The following is a 7,707-nucleotide window of genomic DNA, read 5'->3' on the forward strand; positions in this document are numbered from 1 at the left end:
CCAGGCAATTCAGTTGAGCAAAAGCTTGAAGAATTCCCCCCAAAATACGAAAGTATCATAAGGGTATTTACAGTAAATTGCAAAATATAATCAAAGCTGTATGGTATCTTCTAGAATCACTTTCATTCTTACTAGCCATGCTGATCTAATTTTTCTTTGCTCTAGTTTGATCAGTTGCAAGAAATATTAGTCTTACCTAGTTGAGAAATCCTTTCAAATAGGAAACTGCACTTTCAGAAGTGCATAAAAAAGGAGGAATAACAGCAGGCCCTCTGCAGTCACCCCTTACCTCCTTCCCTTTCAGAGAAGGGAATTTGCCATTTGGAGCAAGCAAAGTCTTTTTGTTGCCTGATTCTGAGTCCCAGTTGATCAGTATTTCCCAAAACACTGCTGTTTGAGAGTTGCATGTTAGGCATCTAGACATTCAACAATAACAGAATTCTTTCTGTTTTGGCAGAGCTTGTCTCAGTTTGGAAACTTTCAGCCTGAGTTTGATGTCACAGCAGTCAATGTGCCCATCCAAAAAAAATAATGCTAAATCAATAGAGGTACTTCAATTTCTGCTAAGGCAATAGACATGGCTGTGTTTCCAAAACTTCTGGTAGCCCACGGTAGCCCCAAGCAAGTGATACAGATTTCATTATGTCTATCTGCATATATAGATATAATATACATGCATATTTAAATTGATGGCTTCTATTCAGGATTAAATTTGTGTAACAGTCAGATCTCAAGTACTGGGAAGGCCAGTTGTCCTCTTTTCTGCCAGAAGCCTATAGAATCCCTGCTGACATTAAGGAAATAATAATAATAACCTAGTCCTTTTGGCTAACAGAAATCCTTCTGAGTATTAAATTGCCAAACATGAACCAGAATACTTTTGTGAGTGTCCAGTAAGAGAAGCTGAAACAATAACTGACAGGGTGTCTCTCCTATGTTAATTGTTAACTCAAAGGACTGCCCTAGGACATTGAAAATGCCCCTGCTGTTAACTGTTTATTGCAGAGGAAGGAGGGGGAGACATAATCCTCCCTCTTCAGATCCCAGAAAGCATGGATTGAAAAAAGAAAGCTAAGGTAACTCTTAATAAAATCCTAGCTAATACACATGACATTTGCATGACTCTACCCCCCTCACAAGAAAAATTACCAGTTTTTCACCTTGCATCTTCTTTCTCTTTGATCTCTAATAAAAATTAACATTGAAATAGTCTGTCTTTAAATTAATGATTTGCACATGAAATGTCATTTGCTAGAAACAGATTTTTAGGGTTAGTCTGTAACCTCTAATATAAAGCATTATTAAAAATCACCCCATATTATTACACGTTAAAAAATCCTAAGGATGTTTGCCCATTCAATGATTGCAACTTTACATGCTAGGAGATATTGAAGTGGCTCCATAATTACTGCAGGCTGCTCAAAAGGCTGTTTTCCTAACAGCCTGATGTTTCTTAGAAGTTACAGTATGACACATCAATCATGACACTTTTAAGTATAGCCAGCTTACGGAATCTGTGAATCCCACAGCTGCAAGGGCTTGGAGAAGCAATATGCAAAGTCATTTCAAAAAACTTGAGGGGAAAAGTTTCATTTAGACATTTTGATGCTTTTATCACCCTTTGAGCCTGCTTTTTTTAAATTGAATTAGCTTCCTATGAAATCAGTCAATACTTAAGTAAATGAACATCTACTTACTTACAAATGGTTACGAACAACAGGAAATCTATCCTGTATTTAAACAAAGTCAGGGGTGGTTTCTGTTCAGTTGTCTGTCACCTTCCTATTCATTCCTAAAATTTATTTACCCTTTTGACTAGTTGTGAGCCAAAGTTTGCATAGACCTGCCAGCAATTATTTCAAGGTCTCTTCCCTGAGCAGTAACAGCTAATGAGGAGTCTAGCACTGAACAACATGCAGAGGCAGCTGGTTTTCCTCCCTAAATAGATTATTTTGGGTTTATTAACATAAAATTCCATCTGCCACTTCATCTTTCAGTCATTAAGTGTTATGACCTTTTTCTGCCTGCAAAGGACTTTCCTGCTTGAATAAGCCTACCTTGCCCTTCATCTTCTCATAAATACACCAATATAGGCCCATGTACACAGACTAACCTAGTAAGGGTTTAGTGGAAAAATCCTCTTATTCTGCAGACTTAACTTTTTCTTTCTCATATCCTTGTCAGAAGGAAACCTTCCCACTTACTGAACAGTATCATAATTTTATAAGAGGAGTGGTGATGGCAGTGGGTTGTGTTTCTTGGAGAGATAGCACACAGTATCCAACCACCCTACGTTGACTTCTTTAGAAAAGTCAGTAGAAGAGTGGAGCAGGGCTACAAAACCACAGTGGCAATTTTTCATGATCCATATCCCTCTGCCTTGTCCCCTCATCTTCATTACTTAGCTTCTAACAGTCTGCCTGCCACAAAGTCAAAATCTAGGCTGGCAATACAAACAGCCACTTTGGTTAATAATTTGGCAATTTCATATTTGTGTCATTTAAATTCATAGGTAAGCAGCATTTGTCCTCAGAATTCCATAAAGATTGTGTAATACTCAGCCTACAACTGTTCTGCTTCAATTTTAACATATTTCCTTGCCCCATCTCCTGTAAAAAAAAAAAAAAGTTGTAGTAGCTCTACGTTCCTCCACACGGAATATCAGTATGACGCTATAACATTTCTTCCATATAACATTTCTGCCATCTTCTAATATGCTTGAAATAGAAGAGGTAATTTATTTGCTTTTATATCTTTTGCAATTTTCTTCAAAGTCTTTTTGGCGTACCTTACTATGGTTTGACATGCATCTTGTGAAAACGTGCTCTCTTTTGTATATTCCTTATTTGGAATGACTTCCACATACTAAGTCATGTCTTTTATTTCTTTTATTTTCTCCTAATCTGTTTAGAAATGAATTTTCACAGAGAAAATGCACACTACCGATCAAAAAGACCCTAATACCACCCCTTATACTTCATGGCACTTTAAGAAATTCAGCATTTTGGTGGGTTTAATTTTATTTGAAAGGGGCTTCCTCAGTTTTATCTAACAGCTCTATGGCTCTTTCACTCCCAAAAGAATGTTGAGCTTCAGTATATGGTGATTGCTACTGTAGAGTCTCTTTGATAGTTCTTTTTTAGGCCATGCCTGCCGCAGTAACTTGGACCTAAATTACAAGATGTTGCTCCTCTTATTTGTTCTTTGGCCATGTACTCTAAAATTTCATTCATGGTATCAAAAAAGAAAAAATACCCCACTACACTATCTATACAGGTTTTCATTATTAATGTGATTTTTCACTCTTAGCATATCACATTCATTGTTATTTGCCCAGCCACCAAGTGATCAATATTGTAATCACGTTATAATATTCCTTCTAATTGGAACCCACAGGCATAGTGGGACACAGTTTATTTAGCTTGTTTGAACCTGATTTTTAATGTATTGTGCCACTTCTCCACCAGCAAATCCATCCTGTTATACCTGTATGTTTTCTAGAGTAATATTATAGCTGCTTTAATTCCTTCTGCCTATTGGCATATTTACATTTATATAATTTCTAAGCATGCCCAGAACAAACAGGATGCTTCCAGAGTGCTGAATAAATTTAGGGCACTTCATGGCTGATGAGGGGTGGTGTGCCAGCTCTGCCAACATTCCATAAAAGTGAGAGAAGCCAGGTCTAGTCCTGCAGCCATCAGAGCAGCACCAGCTAGGATGATGCCAGGCCCTTCCCATCTGGAAAGGAACACAATTTCACAAGCAAAATCCCATGTTATCATCACTGACGTCATTCGGGAGATCCATTCTTGCTGCTTCCTGAACTGACAGTGTGAGAGGAGAAAGGATGAAGTCATTGGTTTTTGCAATTACAGCACGCCCCAAATCTGAGGTCAGGACCTGGATGGTTTAAAGAAAAGAGAGAGAGCTCTCCTCTCCTACCCTACAACCTAAGCAAAACCTCTCAACAGTGCAAACCAGCGTATTTTAATAATTTTTAACATGGCTGTTTTTCCTGAAGAGAGCCTACCTTTTCTCTTAAGAGTGAAATACAGTAAAAACCCCATATAATTTAACATGTACTATTCTTGTGAAGATACGACCCATTTTTAATAAGGCCTACTTGACGTGAAAGCCAAGAGGTATTGGTAACTTTAAAAGGAGAACAGGCCCCTTCTTTGTTAGTGCGTTTCTGTGGTACAACCCAGAAATTCAACAGAAACCACCATCTCCATTTGGACCAGCCTCCTGATCACACAGGCTGTAACTTCTGGTTGATTTACACTGCCTATCTTTTAGAAAGATGCCTGTATGTAAAGACTTCCTTATGGACAGTCCACTATTATACCTTAGCAATTTTCCAGTAATTACCCTCGCTTATTTTCCATTTGCTCCCAGACTAAATTTGATTAGCTTTGAATGTCCCGTGTTTAGATTTTGTCAACCCTCTTTGCTAAAGAACCCTTAAGTAAGCTTCTGCTCCAATACATACTTAAAAAATTAAGATCAAACCATCTCTAGTCTTTTTTTTTTTCTTTCTGGACAGACCAAGTAATGGTCCTCTCCTGCTGTTGCACTGAGGAAAAGAAGTGAGAAGCTAAAAGAACCAGAGCAGAATCAAAGTGGGAATGAAGATGAACAGTGATAACACCAGAGTTGGTTTTCTCTTGCCTCCCTGAGGCAAGTACTGTCCCAGTGTCCCGTGATGCTGTGAGATGTGGAACACAACCAAACCCTCCAGCCACTTCAGTAAGTCCTTCAGGTATTAAAGCCAAAAACAGCTCATGGGTGTGTCAACTTTATTAGCAATGATTCAAACGATCGCACAATAGAAGCTTTTTGCATGTCTCAGCAGAGGATTATTCAAAGACTTAAATCCAGATCAAAGACATGGACATCTTTGTTTTGCTATTAACTGTTTGGCTATTAATAATTGCTTATATGATTCCACAAGTGAATGGAACACAAATAGAATAGAATCCATTCTTTTAAAATGAACCACTATTTTAGTAAAACACCTGCAAAGCAGACATGCTTCTGCATTCAAGGAAACTAGTAAGGAACCAGGCAACTTCACAGAGCAGATTCTGGATATAAAAAAATCCCACAGGATCTCATTTCCCTCAGTCCCACAGCACTTGCACAGGTGAACTGACACCTCAATTCCACAGTCCATCTTTTGAATAAAAAAGGCATCTTTCATCTGCTGAAGCCACACACAAGCCAAGTAAATAGTAGACTTTTTTGAACCTATCTGTCAAGACAGTCCCATACCTCCTTCTTTGGGCTTTGAAAGGAAAGTAGTGACTTTGCAGCCTTCCTTACGCTACTCTGATCATCGTACAAGTAGCCTTATGAGACTTCAGTAAGTAATAAAGCAAATTCAAAAGCATACCTGGAAGGCCTGACTGGTGATTTTGGCTTACAATTTCAGATTGTAACTGGACAAACAAGCACAGTGATTTCACCTGTGTTTCTCTAACAGACATCATACATTCAATAGAGCATAACTAGATTCCAAGAGACCTTCTGCTGATGTCACTAGGACTTTTCTCAGAAGTAAGGACTAAATAGGAAAACAAGACTGACCCAAGGAGCAAAAGCTGTACATGAATTTAAATAGGAACTGATGACTATAAAATATGTAGACTTGAGGAAAGACAAAAAAAAGGAAAAAAGAAGGTGGTAGAATATGTTTGGAAGCATACACCAAATGACAGAAACGTACCACAATAAATGAAAGAAGCTTAAGCCTGTTACCAGTAGCAAAATAGAAAGTGTACTTTCTTTTCTACCAGTCATGCTATAGCAACCAATAAATCAAAGCAGATAAAATGTCATACAAGGTCTGCACTGATTTATTTCTTTGATTTGTTATGTTTTAGAAAATAGCCATCCACAAATAAACCCAAATCAAGTCTGCTGTTGCTCTTCATCAGCAGGAGGGCGGAATGTAAGATTGGGAGTTTTTCAGATGTTATTTCCCTGCAATGCCGGTGGTCTTAGGATCCTGCCCTCTTTAAACTCTTTGCGCAAGCCAGACCAGCATAACAGAGACTGGGAAGAATTAACACCATTACAATAGTAAGAGTCCAGAGCATTATTGGGTACACCTAAAGAAACGGATCATATTTCTAAGTTACGTTGAATAATAAGAATATTTCATGGCAATGTGTAGAATCAGTTTAAACAAAAAACACCAGTCACCATAAAGTTGTCCACAGACTGGATGAAAATGTAACACATAAGAACATGAAATTGAGCTAAGCAAAAAAAGCATAACCAGGACTTTTGAAAACCTTCTTTAAGACCAACATTTAATTTACAGAGCACAGAGATACTGCATTTATCTCTTAATTATCTGCTTATGAAAGCTTGATTCTGCCTGACTTCAGCATATGCAATTCCCACCACTAACAATGCAGAGCTGTGAGCATATACTGAAAGAACAGGCAGTATTGTAAATAAAATATTGATAGAAATGTTCAGCTTTCTAATCATTTTCCCCCTCAAGATACTAAGTTTTATGAAATTCTTTAATTGCCTATATTCATTCTTGGATATATGGCAGGTTTAGGGACTGTAAAAATATAAAACTAAGGAAATTAAACTCTTGAGCATAAACCATGTGTGCCAAGGTTGTAAGAATGATATAAAAGATAACCACTGTGTACAAGTGCCTTACAGTACCACCATAACTTTTGGGGCCGTCGCTTGCGTTCTAAGTGTGTACTTCTTTCTAGCAGCACATGCAAGTTATGCTGAAGCAGCACTGCTTGTTATGTGCACTATGTGACTCTAAAACATCTAAATTTGATGTCACACTCTGCATTCCTAGACCTAAAATGATGTGCACTGAAATACGGACGTGCCTTATTACTGCTGCATGCACTGATGTCTTGGAACAAAGATGAAAGAATATTGAAATTATGTTTCAAATTCCTGGTATCCTAAACTGTAACTTCCTTCTCCACATTGTACAGGTTTATGTTTTAGGCAGATGGGATTCTGGCTTTTCTATTTCAATTCATGCAAACTGCATATTTTCACAAGATTTATCTTAAGGTATTTGACAAGATTTGATAAAACATCAGTAATTTTATCTTATTAATTATTCACAAGTATTTTAATGACATTTCATTTAGGTGATCACTGATAGAAACTCATAACCTGACACTTCATTTTAGCAGTAGTACAAAATTAAGCACCAAATCATTAATAATAATTAATTAATAAAACTTACATCATACTTACGTTTTCAAAGGCTATTTAGAGGACATTCATATGGCCCCGACAGATAAGTTTGGTTTACTCATTTTGTTCAGAGGGCATCACTAATTCACCCAGGTTTGGGGTTAGGCCACTCAGAAATGTACTGGCAAGCCTTCTCAGAATTTTTCTTCTATCCTTATCTTACACAAACATCCTAATCATGTTATATTACCACTAAAAGCTAGACTATACTGAATTATTTTAAGCCCAACAAGCAAAAATAGGTGACAAACTACTCGTCAGGACATTCTTAAGTCCTCTCTAAATGTATGCCTGTTCTAAACAGATTTCCATAGTCAAACTGCTGATCATTTTTTATGCCTGTGGAAAGCTTCTGTCAATCCAGTGTATGGAGAGTCCAGACAACCAACATAAAACAGGAAACAGTGAACTCCACTGTGGAAGCTGGGAGAATAAAAATTGCATAAAGCC

At 37.5% G+C, this 7,707-nt stretch overlaps 1 long non-coding RNA gene across 4 annotated transcripts; it reads left to right on the forward strand.

The window, feature by feature from the left end:
- The first annotated feature begins 904 nt into the window (after positions 1–904).
- LOC133212953 (uncharacterized) lies at positions 905–7,480 on the forward strand. 4 transcript variants are annotated; one of them, XR_009725656.1, is made up of 4 exons: positions 909–1,076; positions 2,912–3,007; positions 4,550–4,752; positions 6,987–7,480. It is a non-coding gene; the product is annotated as an uncharacterized LOC133212953 (long non-coding RNA). The 4 variants fall into 4 exon arrangements; XR_009725657.1 differs by lacking the exon at positions 6,987–7,480 and adding an exon at positions 5,014–5,271; XR_009725655.1 differs by lacking the exon at positions 6,987–7,480 and adding an exon at positions 5,438–6,801 and having other exon boundaries at positions 911–1,076.
- The last annotated feature ends 227 nt before the right edge of the window (positions 7,481–7,707 follow it).

This window comes from Neopsephotus bourkii, unplaced genomic scaffold, assembly GCF_033783945.1.
Source record: "Neopsephotus bourkii isolate Nb327-2 ecotype Australia unplaced genomic scaffold, CSIRO-AGI_Nbou_v1 NB_753, whole genome shotgun sequence".
NCBI classification, from domain to species: Eukaryota; Metazoa; Chordata; class Aves; order Psittaciformes; family Psittacidae; genus Neopsephotus; species Neopsephotus bourkii.